This window comes from Staurois parvus, unplaced genomic scaffold, assembly GCF_062004578.1.
Source record: "Staurois parvus isolate SC_StPar_1 unplaced genomic scaffold, SC_StPar_1.0 ptg000682l, whole genome shotgun sequence".
In the NCBI taxonomy this organism is placed as follows: domain Eukaryota; kingdom Metazoa; phylum Chordata; class Amphibia; order Anura; family Ranidae; genus Staurois; species Staurois parvus.
Genome location: NW_028318478.1, coordinates 7,808,818 through 7,826,967, shown reverse-complemented (window position 1 = coordinate 7,826,967; position 18,150 = coordinate 7,808,818).

Genomic DNA, 18,150 nt, shown 5'->3' with positions numbered 1-18,150 from the left:
CTTCTGTGATCCTCTTCTTGTGAATGTTGGACCCTCAGCTGTCTATTTGAGTAATTTGTCATAATGGATAGGAGCATTCCTTTCCCATCACCACAGGAGTGGTGGTAGACCACACACTGAGTTATCCATTTAGGCTAATAAAAATAGTAAGCATCTAATGGCTTATAGGCTTGGAGAGGATATTGATTTAGAAATTATATCAGCTTTTTCATATGAATCAGGTCCAGCGGAGGATGGGAGTGAACAGATCAAAAAATTATTTAAACATCATAAGAAACTAACGGTAAAGTTTCTAAATAGGAAGTGGGATATCTCGTCACTGGAGTCCCATGTTAAATGTGAAGCTATCCCTGGAGGCTTGAGAGAGAAAGTTATCCCCACTGAACACTTACAGACAGACAGGTTCTTAGAGAAATGAAAACAGCATTGCATTGAACATGGTCTGTCTGTAATTAAATTGATTATTGAGGAAAAAAAATTACAATTACAGGAGAAGCAGGCTAACCTTGAAGAAAGCATCAAAGTGTTTGAACCTCTGAAAGAGGACCCCAAATTTGAAAGGCTTAATGAGACGTTTTTAAAAAATTTTTTAAAAAGTACTAAAGAACAGAAATTTAGACAAAACCTAGAGGATTGGGAAAGACTAGATGTCTTCGACCTTAAAGTCCCTTGTGGACGTAGTCAATCCAGGCAAGGCAAATTTAGGTCTTGTACAAAGTCTACGAATACCCAGTCATCTTCAGAGATTGACAGTGAAAATGTTACCAAATCTATGGCTTTCTTAGGGGAGGTAGAGGGGAGAGATATAGAGCCTGGGGTAGGGAGGAGAGTAACCAAAGAAATGCCCGGGACAAGAAAAAAAGAAAAAGAAGGGTCAGGAAAGACAAAAGGAAATATAGGAAAAAAAAACAAAACACGAGAAAACGAAGTGGGAAGTAATTGGAGGTAGGAGTGTTGATGACAAAAATCCTAGATTGACAGATATAAAGGTACTGAACATATTAAATTTCCAATTGAATGATAGTCACATAAGCCTCCTCAATAGAGGCCTGTCATTCTCTCCAGCATCCAGTATGGAAGAATTTGAAGTGTATAGAGATGTCAGTCTTTTCTTGCGCAAAGTTTTATGTAGACTATGGCATCAGAGAAAAAAAGGTGATAAGGAAGAGTTGCATTCTGCTCAGCCTTTATCTCTGGATGAACAATTGGACCAGGAAGGGCTGAACACACTGTTATCTTTATTGGATGTAAAGTTGGCTGAAAGGGACGATGAGGAATACAGGTGAAAATGAAATTTGACAATTAAATCTAAAAAGATGCCCCCTCTCCATAAAAACACTGGATTAACGTGTTTTTGGATTTAGTTAAGGAGGACCTACATAAGATTGACTGGACTTGGCAGGGACTATACAACTTAACTAAAGAGGAATTAATTGCCCTAGATCAGTGGTCGGCAAGCCGCGGCTCGCGAGCCACATGCGGCTCTTTACACAGTTTAATGCGGCTCTTCTGTGTGCCGGGCGCCCGCTCCCCTCCCTCCTCTCGGGCGGCCGCCCCAAAAGTCAGGCAGACTACGGCCCGCATACAGCCCGGCGGACCTTTTAATCCGGCTTGCGGAGCGTGGCAAACATTGGCTGTCAGGATGTAGGTGGGGCAGCGTGACGAACTCCTCTCCTCTCACAGTCCGCCCTGAAGACCGGAACGGCGCGGGAACACGGCAAGAGGAACGTGTGGAGCAAAGGTAAGTGAATTGAAACAATATAGGGAATGAATTACTATGGGGGGATGAATTACTATAGGGGGGGTGAATTACTATGGGGGATGAATTACTATGGGGGATGAATTACTATATGGGGGATGAATTACTATGGGGGATGAATTACTATGGGGGATGAATTACTATATGGGGGATGAATTACTATGGGGGATGAATTACTATATGGGGGATGAATTACTATATGGGGGATGAATTACTATGGGGGATGAATTACTATATGGGGGATGAATTACTATACGGGGGATTAATTACTATGGGGGATGAATTACTATGGGGGATGAATTACTATATGGGGGATGAATTACTATATGGGGGATGAATTACTATGGGGGATGAATTACTATATGGGGGATGAATTACTATGGGAGATGAATTACTATATGGGGGATGAATTACTATATGGGGGATGAATTACTATGGGGGATGAATTACTATATGGGGGATGAATTACTATGGGGGATGAATTACTATGGGGGATGAATTACTATATGGGGGATGAATTACTATGGGGGATGAATTACTATATGGGGGATGAATTACTATGGGGGATGAATTACTATATGGGGGATGAATTACTATGGGGGATGAATTACTATATGGGGGATGAATTACTATGGGGGATGAATTACTATATGGGGGATGAATTACTATATGGGGGATGAATTACTATGGGGGATGAATTACTATATGGGGGATGAATTACTATATGGGGGATGAATTACTATGGGGGATGAATTACTATATGGGGGATTAATTACTATGGGGGATGAATTACTATGGGGGATGAATTACTATATGGGGGATTAATTACTATGGGGGATGAATTACTATATGGGGGATGAATTACTATGGGGGATGAATTACTATATGGGGGATGAATTACTATATGGGGGATGAATTACTATGGGGGATGAATTACTATATGGGGGATGAATTACTATGGGGGATGAATTACTATGGGGGATGAATTACTATGGGGGATGAATTACTATATGGGGGATGAATTACTATGGGGGATGAATTACTATATGGGGGATGAATTACTATGGGGGATGAATTACTATATGGGGGATTAATTACTATGGGGGATGAATTACTATATGGGGGATGAATTACTATGGGGGATGAATTACTATATGGGGGATGAATTACTATATGGGGGATGAATTACTATGGGGGATGAATTACTATATGGGGGATGAATTACTATATGGGGGATGAATTACTATGGGGGATGAATTACTATATGGGGGATGAATTACTATGGGGGATGAATTACTATATGGGGGATGAATTACTATGGGGGATGAATTACTATATGGGGGATGAATTACTATGGGGGATGAATTACTATATGGGGGATGAATTACTATGGGGGATGAATTACTATATGGGGGATGAATTACTATGGGGGATGAATTACTATATGGGGGATGAATTACTATGGGGGATGAATTACTATGGGGGATGAATTACTATATGGGGGATGTATTTTCAGTTTTAAAAATGTGGCTCTCAAAATAAATTTCAATCGTGGTTTTGGCAAGATTTGGCTCAGTTGAAAAAAAAGGTTGCCCACCACTGCCCTAGATGAACTAGAAAAGGCATCTAATCTAGTAATTAAAAAAAGTGACAAGGGAGGCAATGTCATTCTGATGCCTGAGGAATTATATGAAAAAGAAGCCTAAAGGCAGCTCAGGAATACATCTACCTATAAAAGGGTCCCCACAAATCCATTTCCAGCATTGGTAGCAGTAATGAATAAGAAATTACTGGCTCGGGAGGCAGGGCTGTTATCTGGCGAGGAAAAGATGTACCTGTCAGTGAATGAATACAACGACCCCATTTTCTATATTATACCAAAATTTCACAAATCTTTCATTAATCCACCAGGTAGACCTATTGTATTGCTATAAAAGGTCCCCTTGAAAGAACTGGAAAATATATTGACGCGCTGATCAAGGGGTTAGTGTACAAATTACCCTCGTATATATAAGATACTTCAGATGTCCTGCAAAAGTCAGCATGGATTAGGGTCCCCCCTGGAGCTCGTTTGGTGGGTATCGATGTCGAATCGCTTTACACCTCGATTCCCCATGAGTGAGGCCTCAGGGAGGGTCTCCTTTTTCTTGGAGCAAGAATTCCCTACTTTTGGTGCACAAAATGAGTTTGTAATGGAGTTGTTGGAATTTGCTTTATCCAATAATTTTTTCCAGTTTTTAGGCCACTATTACCAACAGATAAGGGCTACCTCGATAGGAGCCCCGTGGGCACCCGCCTATGCATGCCTTCATTTAGGTCTATGGAAAACGGAAGTAGTTTATGAGTTGCCTCTGTACCTTTGCCACGCAGTGGCGTGGATTAAGTACATTGACTATGAAGTACATTGACGATGTGCTGATGATTTAGAGTGGCGGGGAGAGGGAACTGAAAGCCTTTATGGCGGAGCTTAACACCAATGAATAAAATATTAAATTGACATACCACTGACCCTATTTCAATTTAATTTTTGGATCTCCAAATTTTTATCTCCGAGGGAAGGCTAATCACTCATACTTATCATAAACAAACAGCGGCTAATACCCTCTTAATGACAGCTATCCACCATCTGAGCTCACTAATAAGAGGTATCCTGGTGGGTCAGTTCCTGTGGGCCTGTGGGAACTGCACACTTGATTGTGACTTTCACATTGAGGTGGATACCATCTAAACCAGATTTCGGGAGAGAGGATATTCCCATAAGACACTCACAAAATCAAAGAAAAAGGCATGGGATTCAAATAGGGATCACCTAGTGATTACACCTATACCTAAAAAACAACAAGAGACAAAGAAGACTAAATATGGTGCACAATGGGGACAGGTAAGGAATATCCTCACAAAACTGGGGTGTCCTAACAAGAACAGCAGAAATTGTGGGACTGCGCCCTCTGATGATAGCTCAAAGGGCGTGTAACCTAAGGGACTCATTGGTACACTCCGAGTTTCAGAAAAAAACAGTAACTAACTGGCTCACTGACTTTTACCCACTTAAGGGAATGCATGCATGTGGCCACTGTTCAATTTGAAAATTTGTAGATAAGAAGGATTGGTTTATGAATGCTGATCGTTCAAAGCAATTCATGATACAAGGTTTCATTAATTGCTCTACCATGCATCTCACCTACATGCTGGAATGTCCTTGCAAGAAGTACTATATAAGGGAAACCAAGCGACAGTTATGTGTACACATTGGGGAACACCTCCGCAGTATTAAAAAGAAAGATGATGAAAGTCCATTAGCACTACAATTTGCAAAGTATCATAATGGAAATCCCAATGAAATTCCCTCAAGGGAATTTTTGTTCTGAATTTACGATTTGAATACTGTTTTATTGCAGAAAGAAAAAATTTGGATTTTAAAATTAGGTACACTTGCCTCACATGGCTTGTATACTGAGTGTAATCTTCAAGTATTTTTGGATCAGTAAGATGACAGCAAATGTCTAGCCCAGCCTCTCTCTACTTCTGAATTCATTATTTTTTCTGTGCTTTTGACCCCCTGCACGTATCTGCATTAATATCACTCGGGGCCAAAACTATAACTATGTATATATATATATATATATATATATATACATATATATATACACACACATACATACACACACACAGGTACATACAGGGGCGGACTGAGAACTCATGGGGCTCCTGTGTCCTTGCCCAAACTCAAAAAAGCCTATGAAAAAGGTACCAGGGGCATCTCATGGGGCCCCCTACTGACCCCGGGCCTCTCGGGCCGTGCCCGAGTTTCCAAATGGTCAGTCCCCTGGGTATATATATATTTCTCTAACAAATATTGCCTCCTTCCACTGTGGTTGTGTGTCAAATGTTCCCTAATTTTCAGCCTGGTAGGACTAGTGTATTTCTGGACTGGGACTCACTGTGTGGATTTTACCCTTGTGTGAATCTATATGTAATGAATAGTAGGGCGACATCTAGAAGTATATGAAGGGATCTACATTCTGCTAGGTATTTAAACAATGTGTTGCCTTGCCCCTCCTATCCAAGATGCCCTTCAGAGTTCCATTTCAGTAAATGTTGACTTGTCATGTCATACGTGAGAGCCCATGATGTCCCGATATGTGGTGGAGCATGTGAAATCAGTCCAATAGAACCACGTTTTATGGAAATGCTCCTCTCTCTGATTTGCTGAGGAAATAGTTTCCTCCATGAGCTTGATTTCAGTAATCCTAATCAAACACTAGCTAATGGGGGGGACTGTTTGTTTTCAAAATAAGGGATGCAACTCTTTGCAGCATTAGAGCTGATTCACATATGTGCGGTGCGGATTGAAGCTCAGGTTTCACAGCTAATTGATACAGTAGTTGTTCAGCGGTTCATGTCAGGTTTACGACAGGATTAGCTCAAGATTTTATGCTGTTTACACATATGCAGTTTAGAAACAGTTCCCATAGAAGTTCATAGCCTGTAATCCGCACCTGAACCTGCCGGCACTGCTCAGAAATCGTACATGACTCTTTTTCAATCCGCACTGAATCTGCACCACCAGTGCACCGGACAATATGTGAACAGGCACCATAGGAAGCAATGTTATTTCACATGTCATGTGGATTGGATGACGTGCAAACCGTATCCAATCCGCAAATATGTGAACCGACACTTAAGATGTAACAATAGTAAGCGCTTGAGTTTCATTGACATGAGGGTGGGGTGTATAAGAAAAGCAGCCATGTCATTGGGCATTTGAACACCAGTGCATTGCAATTGTATGACAGAGCAAGACCAATACATGAAGCATTGATCCCTCCTCCTCCAGACATCTCCAAAACAGTGGAGAACTCTGGGCAAATGCTTTATGGAGGGCCGCAGGTACCTGTATACCATCTAGCTAAAATTCTGCACCCAGTTTCTTGGATTTTTCCTTGTGGGTCATATGTATAATGTAAATAACAAATTTAGAAAGGAAGTGCCAGTTTTGAGATAACTCAGTTCTATATAATAGTGAAAGACATACCGGTACTTCTTTTACATTTTGTTTGCACAAGGAAACCATGTTGTGTATTCTTTGTGAATTTATTTTTTTAATACTTTTTATTGAAGAATCTTTTTGCGTGTTAACAGCTTGTGAACTTTAGGGCCCTTTCACACTTGTGCTTTACAGCAATGCACAGTAAGGCTGCATTCACACCTTTGCATTTCCAGAATGCATGCAGAAATGCACAAAACGTTCTCTACAAACACACATTGCACTTGCTGTGCCATTCATTGTTAATGGCACCCCAAATGAGGTTAGCAGACATGTGTGCAACACTCCACACTTGAAAAGGTTGGCCTACTCAAGTGAACTGGCTGCCCTATTCACGACATGTGGAAACACGTGAAAAATGTGCAAAAAAACCACGAGCAGGAACACGCACTCTTGATATGCGTAGTATGAATGTGGCCTAATACATGCATGTTACAGTGTGTTCCTGCATTGCACAGGAATGCACCTGCTCTATGTGTGATGTGTCACGTTGCCATTCATTTGTGAATGGCACCCCAATACACTGTACAGTAGAGTGGTGTGCTGGGTTGCTAAAAAAAATATCATGTGCATTTTTTTAATTGCAGCTAATTCAAAATGAAAGGGCTGCCTTAAAGCCATGCATGTTAAAGCCTGCCGTAACACACATTAATGCAAATGCATTAATTGACTGCAATCGAACGCCTAAATGTGAATGGCCCCTTAAAATGTTGACAGTCCTGCTCAGTCCATTGAGAAGTGGAAAAGAAAATCCAATGCAGCATCCCTTTCAGTAGCTTATTACTATTGTAGCACTACCCCCTTAGGAGTTGCTGAGTTTCGGGTCCCCCTAAAACTCTGCACAGCCAGTCAACATGCATTTTCTTCCACACTTTGCACCCAGTAAACAGTCCTTGAGCTTGGTTTTGTGATTTTACTAAGGGTTTAATAACTTGGATGGGGTTTGAGGGGTATATGTGAACCCAAGCAACTGCAAACTTGAGGACAAACTCCTTAGCAATGATGTACAGATGTGGACAAAAATATTATTCTTTCCTTTATGAGAATTCCAGCTCTCTGGTGTACCTCCTCCGGCCCCAGATGAATCCTCCTGTTCACCCAGCTGTACTGAGGATATTCCCTGGGCAAGGGGGCCCAGAAACTGCTAATTTAGTACAGCAGCCCCAGATAAAAAGCTAGTTGGGTTTTCCATCTGATTGCCCTCTCCCCTTATCTGGCCCAGGGGGTGTAAGAGTACTCACACTGTCCTCTCCTGACAGCTTAATAGGTTGGTGGCTGCCTTCAGGTCATTCGCTTGGCTGGTTCCTTCCCTGCTGTTCAGGATTGTCCTCCCTTGGAGACAGTGGTACAGTGGAGATGCTCTTCTCCAGCATCTGCCTGTAGGTAGGCCTCTTCCGTGAGCCCCATCCCAGGCTCCACATTACAGCCTCTCATTCCATCTTCCAGCAGACACTCTCCTGACTCTACACATGCTCTGCCACTTTTGAGGGTTGCCCTGGACACCATGCCCAGCCTCCTGCCAGGGGATTGCCCAGGGTCCGTCAAACATGCAGTTCTGGATTTCTCCCCTCCTCCACAAAGCTCTCAGGTTTCTGGAGAGGTGGGAGGGCTACAGAAGCCCTGACCTGTTAGGACCTCCCAGCCTGTCCTGAGGTAACTTTTCTACCTCACTCCAAGGCTGACTCATCCCAGGATGCTACTCAGCTTCTGCCTAAAAGTAAAACAATAAACAGGCTATCTAACTAAACTGGAGGGTGTTGCTCCATCATAATCATAAATGCTTTAAATGTAAATTTACTGATCTAACATAATATCAGATGGCCATAAATTCCCAGAACACATACTTCTACATATAACATCGACACTACAATTTTCTAGTCTCTTGATTAAAAAAGGCTAGCTGTCATAAAATGTATATGTTCCAACAGGTCTAATAAATCTTTTCAAACAAACTATAAATTTGTTTTAAAATAATAGTACTGTTTTTATCATGCTTAAAATATTTTACACTAGAAGAAATAATGCAAATTCTGATATTCACATAGTATTCTAATTTACTAGGGCCATACTACACTAATGATTGACAGCAACGTATCTGTTCTCATGGTGTCTCTCCTTTGCTGACTGAACCATGAAACATTATTCTATTGCTGCTCTGTTACTGGTATGGTAACCCACATGGAAGAAAAATATATCTGAAATATATTTTAAAAATATTCTTTCCAAATATATTGACATATATTTGAAATGCTACAATTTTGGCCATATTCAATATATTTCAATACATATATATACTGTATGTTGAAATGCATTTTTATTACAAAATATATGAAAAATATTTTTAAAAATACATTTCAAATATACTATATACCTTTAAAAATACAAATCTACATTTTGTGGAATGCATTTACAAATATATGTAAAAATATATGTTAAACTGAATTTTTTATATGTTAAACAAAATCTGAAAAATATATTACAAAAAATATATTATGAAAAATATTTTTCATATATCTTGTAATATAAAAAAAATGCATTTCAACATGCAGTATATATATATGTATATATATATATATATATATATATATATATATTTATTGAAATATATTGAATACGGCCAAAATTGTAGCATTTCAAATATATGTCAATATATTTGGGAAGAATATTTTAAAAATATATTTCAAATATATTTTTCTTCCATATGGGAAAGTCCAAGTCAAGTGTGTCACTAGAACCAGAAGAGAAGGTAAATCATTACAATTTGGACACAAAGGCATCAATAATGTCCAGACAAATGTTCTAGGCCTTATCCAAAGGCTATCCAAAAATGAAGGAAACAAAGTCTGGCATAAAATACTGTTCTGTTTCTCCAATCTAAGCATTAATAGTGTGATCTCTGTAACTTACAGTTGTGATGAGATAACCATAACTTCAACCTCAGTTGGATACTACAGTCAGTGACTCAATCGATTAGACATCTTGTAGATCTTGTGAAGTTTATTCCATAAACTGAGAGAATCTTACAACAATGAACATTCGATAGGTCAAAAGATCATAATATGATCTACTCCTACCTGTCACAACGCTCTTTCAGCGTTACCTATAATGCTACCACCTCCCCCTCACTCCCCCTCTCTGTTGGGGTCTCTCAAGGCTCTGTCCTTGGGCCCCTTCTCTTCTCCATCTACACCTCCTCCCTTGGCCAACTCATACACTCTCACAGCTTCAACTACCACCTCTATGCCGACGACACACAAATCTATCTCTCAACCCCCCACCTCACCCCCTCGGTCTCTGCCCAAATCACACACCTACTGAGCGACATATCAGATTGGATGTCGCTCCACTTCCTTAAACTGAATCTCTCCAAAACTGAGCTCCTCGTCTTCCCCCCAGCCCGAACCCCACCCCCCATTGACTTCTACATCACATCCAACAACGCCAATATCAAACCCGCTCTGCAGACCAGAGTACTTGGTGTCATTCTGGACTCCAACCTATCCTTCCAGCCCCAAGTCCAATCTTTAACAAACTCGTGCAGACTCCACCTCCGCAACATCGCCAAAATCCGCACGTTCCTAACCCCAGAAACCACTAAACAGCTCATCCACTCCCTCATCATATCACGACTCGACTACTGCAACTCCCTCCTCACTGGTCTGCCTCGCCGCTGGCTATCCCCGCTTCAGTCGATCCTGAATATGGCTGCCAGACTCATTCACCTTTCCAACCGCTCCATTTCCGCCACCCCCCTCTGCCAATCCCTCCACTGGCTTCCGATTGCGCAACGGATCAAATTTAAAATCCTAACACTGACGTACAAAGCTGTCAACCATACTGCCCCGGACTACATCACTGACCTAATATCCAAGTACCGCCCAACACGCACACTCCGCTCCTCACAAGACCTCCTTCTCTCTAGTTCCCTGGTCTCCTCCTCCCATGCCCGCCTCCAGGACTTCTCCAGGGTGTCACCCATCCTCTGGAACTCCCTTCCCCAACCCAGCAGATTATCACCTACTCTCCTCTCCTTTAGGCGTACCCTGAAAACCCATCTCTTCAGGGAAGCCTACCTCACCCCCTGCTAACTTGCCGACCTCCTCCACTCTTCCTACCACTCCATCCCCCACAGCTATCTCCTCCTGTACCACTATCCCGTCCCTTCTAGATTGTAAGCTCGAAAGAGCAGGGCCCTCAATCCCCTCATGTTTTGCATTGTATTGGTATTGTTCTGTCACATGTTCTGTCCCCCTTTGTAATGTACAGCGCTGAGTGAACTATCGGCGCTTTATAAATACTGTATAATAATAATAATAATAATACTTCATGACATGAGGCTAGAGCTGCAATGCATTTCTGGCAAAGGGGGAGGGCTATCTATACAGCATTAACTAAACCAAAGGAAAGGGAGCAGCAGAAATAAAGTATAGAAACACTTAAAGGAATATGACAGTCAATATGACAGTCATGTGAAACATGACAAATACATTTCTAAACCAACTAAATTAGTGGCGGTTAACTTACTTTAAATAGGGAGCCTCAACGTTGCCTCCCTTCTGCTTGCATGTGTACTGCATACTGTTTGTAAAAATTCTTAATGCGAATACTGTTTTAAATATCTTTGGAGCAGTCACTTGAACACACACAACTCTGGCTACCCTGTGTCATTGAGTGGCTGCTGCAGCTGGTGGGAAGGAACACCAGCAACAGGAGAGCATGGAAGCCAGCAGATGACATAACGGCTCTGTGCAATTCAGCCCCATTGTTGAGCCACTCATTGACAAATGACCACTCTTGAGATAAAAAAGGTCATTTCTTACAAGCAGGAGACAATGGTTTAAACCTTAGCCTTTCTATCTTCTTTAAATTAGAATGACCTAATTCCATTTTAATTCTTTGATGGCTGCAAATGCCTTTATATATTTTGTTGGAACAAGTAATTTGTCACTCTATACATCATTTACTGTGGGTAATTATTTCACTAGGGTGCATAAAAAATTACCTATATACAGTCAGGTCCATAAATATTGGGACATCGACACAATTCTAACATTTTTGGCTCTATACACCACCACAATGGATTTGAAATGAAATGAACAAGATGTGCTTTAACTGCAGACTGTCAGCTTTAATTTGAGGGTATTTACATCCAAATCAGGTGAACGGTGTAGAAATTACAACAGTTTGCATATGTGCCTCCCACTTGTTAAGGGACCAAAAGTAATGGGACAATTAGCTTTTCAGCTGTTCCATGGCCAGGTGTGTGTTATTCCCTCAATATCCCAAATACAATGAGCAGATAAAAGGTCCAGAGTTCATTTCAAGTGTGCTATTTGCATTTGGAATCTATTGCTGTCAACTCTCAAGATGAGATCCAGAGAGCTGTCACTATCAGTGAAGCAAGCCATCATTAGGCTGAGAAAACAAAACAAATCCATCAGAGAGATAGCAAAAACATTAGCCGTGACCAAAACAATTGTTTGGAACATTCTTAAAAAGAAGGAATGCACCGGTGAGCTCAGCAACACCAAAAGACCTGGAAACAACTGTGGTGGATGACTGAAGAACTCTTTCCCTGGTGAGGAAAACACCCTTCACAACAATTGGCCAGATCAATAACACTCTCCAGGAGGTAGGTGTATGTGTGTCAAAGTCAACAATCAAGAGAAGACTTCACCAGAGTGAACACAGAGGGTTCACCACAAGATGTAAACCATTGGTGAGCCTCAAAAACAGGAAGGCCAGATTAGAGTTTGCCAAACGACATCTAAAAAAGCCTTCACAGTTTTGGAACAACATCCTATGGACAGATGAGACCAAGATCAACTTGTATCAGAGTGATGGGAAGAGAAGAGTATGGAGAAGGAAAGGAACTCTTCATGATCCTAAGCATACCACCTCATCAGTGAAGTATGGTGGTGGTAGTGTCATGGCGTGGGCATGTATGGCTGCCAATGGAACTGGTGCTCTTGTATTTATTGATGATGTGACTGCTGACAAAAGCAGCAGGATGAATGCTGAAGTGTTTTGGGCAATATTATCTGCTCATATTCAGCCAAATGCTTCACAATTCATTGGACGCCGCTTCATAGTGCAGATGGACAATGACCCAAAGCATACTGCAAAAGCAACCAAAGAGTTTTTTAAGGGAAAGAAGTGGAATGTTATGCAATGGCCAAGTCAATCACCTGACCTGAATCCGATTGAGCATGCATTTCACTTGCTGAAGACAAAACTGAAGGGAAAATGCCCCAAGAACAAGGCAGAGCATCACCAGGCCTGGAAGATCACCAGGGATGAAACCCAGCGTCTAGTGATGTCTATGCGTTCCAGACTTCAGGCTGTAATTGACTGCAAAGGATTTGCAACCAAGTATTAAAAAGTGAAAGTTTGATTTATGATTAGTATTCTGTCCCATTACTTTTGGTTCCTTAAGAAGTGGGAGGCACATATGCAAACTGTTGTAATTCCTACACGGTTCACCTGCTTTGGATGTAAATACCCTCAAATTAAAGCTGACATTCTTCAGTTAAAGCACATCTTGTACGTTTCATTTCAAATCCATTGTGGTGGTGTATAGAGCCAAAAATGTTAGAATTGTGTCGATGTCCCAATATTTATGGACCTGACTGTAAAACACTAAACAGATGCATTAGAACCTGTCTTTTAGTTTTTCAGTAATGCAAAAAATACTTTAATGGTACAATTATATGAGTGAGCTTGTCAATTTCAATTCCAAAATGCAGTTTAAACAAGAACTTCAATCAAAACAGACTTTTCATTTTTGAGTCAAACAAAGAAAGGTTCAGTCTCCACATGGAGGGCCATGAGGAGCTCTGCATGATTGTAATCTTTTCTCATCCTTACCTCTTTTGGTTCTGGTTGCAGTTGGGCTTAAACCCTAAGTGCAACCGAAATCACAGACAGTGAAATCAGCACAAGAGACATAACTTACAGTCAGTAGGATGTGTCCCTTGTGCCGATTCTGCTAATGTTAGTGAAAATATTCCTCCATCCTGCTCACACCCCACTGCTACCATAGTAATATGACTAATGAGTTGTCATAGGTTCTCACCAAGAGTGCCTAATTTTGCGTGCCCTTTCTGCTCAGCCATAACCATTGCTTCTATGTATGAAACAGAATCTATGAATAGAGAACAGGTGGATGATTGGTAGCTCTGCCCCCTCCATTCATATGTAGCAATAGCCCCAGAAGAGTTGCTGGATTTCAGGCCTTTTCCCCCACACAGCACCCACATCCAGGCAACAGAAATTTTTCCACACACTCCAAATGGCTCCAGAAAACAGTCTAGTGGTTTTGGGTTTTGTTTTACTTTTAGGTAGAACTTGGATAGGGACAAGGGGTACATGTACATGGGATGCCCCAAACTGAAGAAATGCCACAAACTATTTACAAACGGTTGAAGACCTACCAAAGTCTCTGGGTGCTGTAGACTGCTTCACACTGAACTGCACACCAATGGGAATGATGATACAGCATTTTAAATTAACAAAAGCTCCAAAAAGTTAAATTTGTATATGCAGCACCCCCCTGTATTGCACAGCACCTGGCTACTCTCGACCCAAGCTAGAGATATTGGGGATGTTCCTGGCTGTCATGCACTGTATGCAAGCTATCCCCTAGGTCTCATACATGTGCAGTCTTGCACTACACTGTCCTCTCTGGGGCTTTGGGTGTGATGGCTGGTATGTACTCACTCAGTCCCTCTTAAGTAGCTCCTTGGATCTAGCAAGCTGCTGCATGGGCCTTTCTGTTGTACAGGGTGATTCTGGCTTGGAGACCCCAACTAAGCCTAGCTGGGACCATTGCTGAGTGATGTCCTGGAACTCTCTTCTCCTCTGTCTCTCTCTTTCTTTGGCCCCAGGGGCAGAGCCACCAACACAGACTGGATCCCGGATTCTGCTCCCAGACTGCCAGGCTTCTGAGTATTTATGGGTTGTTTCCACTCCTTCTGGAGCCTACCTCCCTAGGAATTGGTGGAAACTCCATAAATATTCAGGCTGCAACCTTTGTCCCTTCACCCACTAGATTCTGGAACTATCCAGAAAATTCCAGAAGACAGGGGGAAGTAAGAAGACTACAGCCTGTGAAGCTCTGCACAGCCTCCCCAATCAATTAACTCCTGCACCTCTGGCTACAGAGGAGCTAAAGTCATTTTACTTACTCTAGCAACCTAGGACTGTGCTACACATAGATTGTGTTCCATCCATAGAAGTTGTAATATGACTTCTATGAATGGAGCAGTTGAGTGGAAAGACTTGAGAGCTTGAGACAGCCCTTTAGCTACATTACCCCTGTCGCACTGGAAGCTTAGAGCGGTATGGATGAGGGGGCAGGACAGAAGAAGATTTTCACCTACAGAACAGGAATCAACACAAGGGACACATCCTACTGACTGCAAGTTAATTCCCTTGTGCTGGTTTTCTGTTTGTGATGTTGGCTGTAGTTAGGCTTTAAAGCAGAAACAGTTCAGGTTTTTCTAAACCAATCTGAGGGTCCACAAACCCAGAATTATTGTCCGTTGAGCTACAATATCTACAGGTGAGAGCTCGAGTGCCCTTATTTCATTTCATGATTAGGGATGAGCAAAATTGAGAGTTTAAATGTACCACAAACTTGGGTGAAAATCCTGATATTTGGGAAAAATGTTGCCATTATGGCAAAATGCATTGGAGTTAATAGGGAAGACGAAAATCATTCTTTACCTAGTCAATCCAATCACTCCACTCATTGTTATTCATGACCAATGTTTTTAGTGAAGTTCAGACGCTCACGAAATGTGCTCCAGTGTACTTTATGTGCAACTATAGCTTTTGTGGGCAAGCCTGGCACTGACTTATGTTGCTCCCACTTTTAGTAGAACAGGCAGAAGATAATTGATGTATGGGCTACATATACCTCATGAGATTATTCTGGATAATCTCCTTACTTGCTGCAGGAATTTCAATCTGGCTATTGCCCTTAGTACTAATAATGTGCCCTTGTATGGTAAACATACGGTCAAGTTCATTACCAGTAAAACAGAGTCTCTTTCATAGTATATAGTCTCTAGGCTTCAACTAGAACCCAGCATTCAATTTATCATGGGATTTTTTTAAAACATTAACAGCGCATTTCTGACACTACTAATTTGATGGACGTCTTTCTCAGTCTTTCCAAGGGGATATAATGTAACCAAAAGTGTTTCCATATGCACTGGATTTTCCTGTGTTTACTTCCACAGAAGCTTATAAACCAAACACTGTTACAGTATCACACATTTGTACAAAGAAAGAAGCCAAGCCAATGTTAAAAAAAGAAAAAAAAAAGAAGAAAAAAAAAAGATTTTTCTGAAAAGTGTTTGATAAAACATAATGATTAAGAAAAATATAATGTTCTGATTTGTGGGTTCATGGATGAGTTGAAAAGCAACAAGGCTTCCTGCATACTGGGGCTTTCATAAACACTTTTTTCCTGGCAGGAGAAAAGCAGCTTCAAAAACACACCTAAGTTGCATTTTTTGCAAACGCATTTAGGCACATTTAGGTGCATCAAGCAATGGATGTTTCTTTAATTCATTGGCCAAAATGACCACTGAAATGAAAAAGCTTTCAAGAGCTAAACGTGCCTAGCGCTTAGGCACGTTTAGACATGTTTACTTGCGTTTAGGCTTGTTTTGGCGTGTTTTTTTTCTGCCAAAACACTCCTCTCTTGAGTGCACAAGTGATTTTTTTTTTCTGCCTCTAAACTCCTGTACATGCCTATAGTGTGCATGAACACAGGCTAACAAGGGGTGTTTCAGAGGCAGTAAAAAGGCCATTAAATGCCTGTATAACATGCATTATTGCGTGCATGAGGCCTTAAATGTGTGTGTAATTGTCTGACATCAACATGCAGTGGTTTATCTCAGTAATTTAAAGAATGAAATCTGTTATGTTACTATGGGCAGAGGTCAGAATTCATAGGGAGACAGTTATTAATTCTGCTGCACAGCAAAATAAATGCTAAACAGGAGCAGTGAGAAAGGGAAAAGATGGACATAAACCGATTGAATCTACTGAACTGACTGAATTCTGATCAGTGTGTGGCCATCGCCACTCAACAGGTCAATCATTTGATTGACTTCTATTGAATGACATGCTGGAAAAGTTTTATCAATTAGCAGGTGCAGTTATTGAAATACATTATGCCGGTTTATGGGGAATTCCTCCATTCACTTCGTTTGTGTGGATGGAGGAATATGTTTTTTTTCGTTCAGCCCTCTGACTGAAGGATAAAAGAATTAAGAGTGTATGACCAGATTTACTATAAGGTTGCAGCTTGATTCATAAATTGCATCCTCTGCTGCTCTAAAGTAGCACTGCAACAGAACAAAACCTGACTATGACCCTGACAACAACTTAGTGTTACCAAACCCAGGACCCTGCATTCTCCCTATCTGGTCTCCCACAGTACACACTACATGGAAATGCAATTATTTTAGTAAATATAAACTGCTAAATACCTTTTCTCATCAGCAGTTAGAGCAGTCTTGTTACTTCTATCAGTGTTCAGCAGAGCACTGGTTAAAGCTTTTAGGAAAAGATTTCTTTCTGTTCTAGGAGTATGCAGAACCCCTGACCTGGACAATGCTGATTGACCCTGTGCTGATCACATACACTCTCCCAAGATACGTGGTAACAGGAGATAAGAGGGGGACAGTGGAAGAATGGGAGGATCAGAGAAGTCAGGATTAAACAGAGTTTTTACACAATGCAGATGATTAACCCCTTAGGTTCCACAGTGAGTATCACAAGAATGCTTTACTGCATATACAGACTGATTTTACTGTTGTGGGTTTAGTAACACTTTAATTGTCTCATCTTAATTGCTAACTTAGTCTCAAACCTTTACACATTTGTCTTAGTTTGCTGTGAGAGTTCTGTGAGAGTCCTTAGCAATGTGTAAACTCCCAATTATGACTTGGATCAGAGATCTTCAAACCTTTTAAAACAAAAGGCAAGTTTACTGTCTTTCAGACTTGAGGAACGCTGGACTGTGGCCTTTGGGAGTAGAAATTGTCTTGGCAACAGTGAGAATAAATAGTGCATCTTTGGCATTAGGGGGAGGAATAGTGCCCCGTTGTTGATATGAGTGGGAGGAATAGTGCCACATCACTGGTACCAGTGGGAGGAATAGTGCCCCACAATTGGTGTCAGTGGAAGGAATAGTGCCCCATTGTTGGTGCCTGTGGGAGAAATAGTGTCCCATGCTTGGTTTCAGTGGGAGGAATATTGCCCCATCCTTGGTGTCAGTGAGAGGAATAGTATCCCATCCTTGGTGTCAGTGGGAGTAATAGTGCAG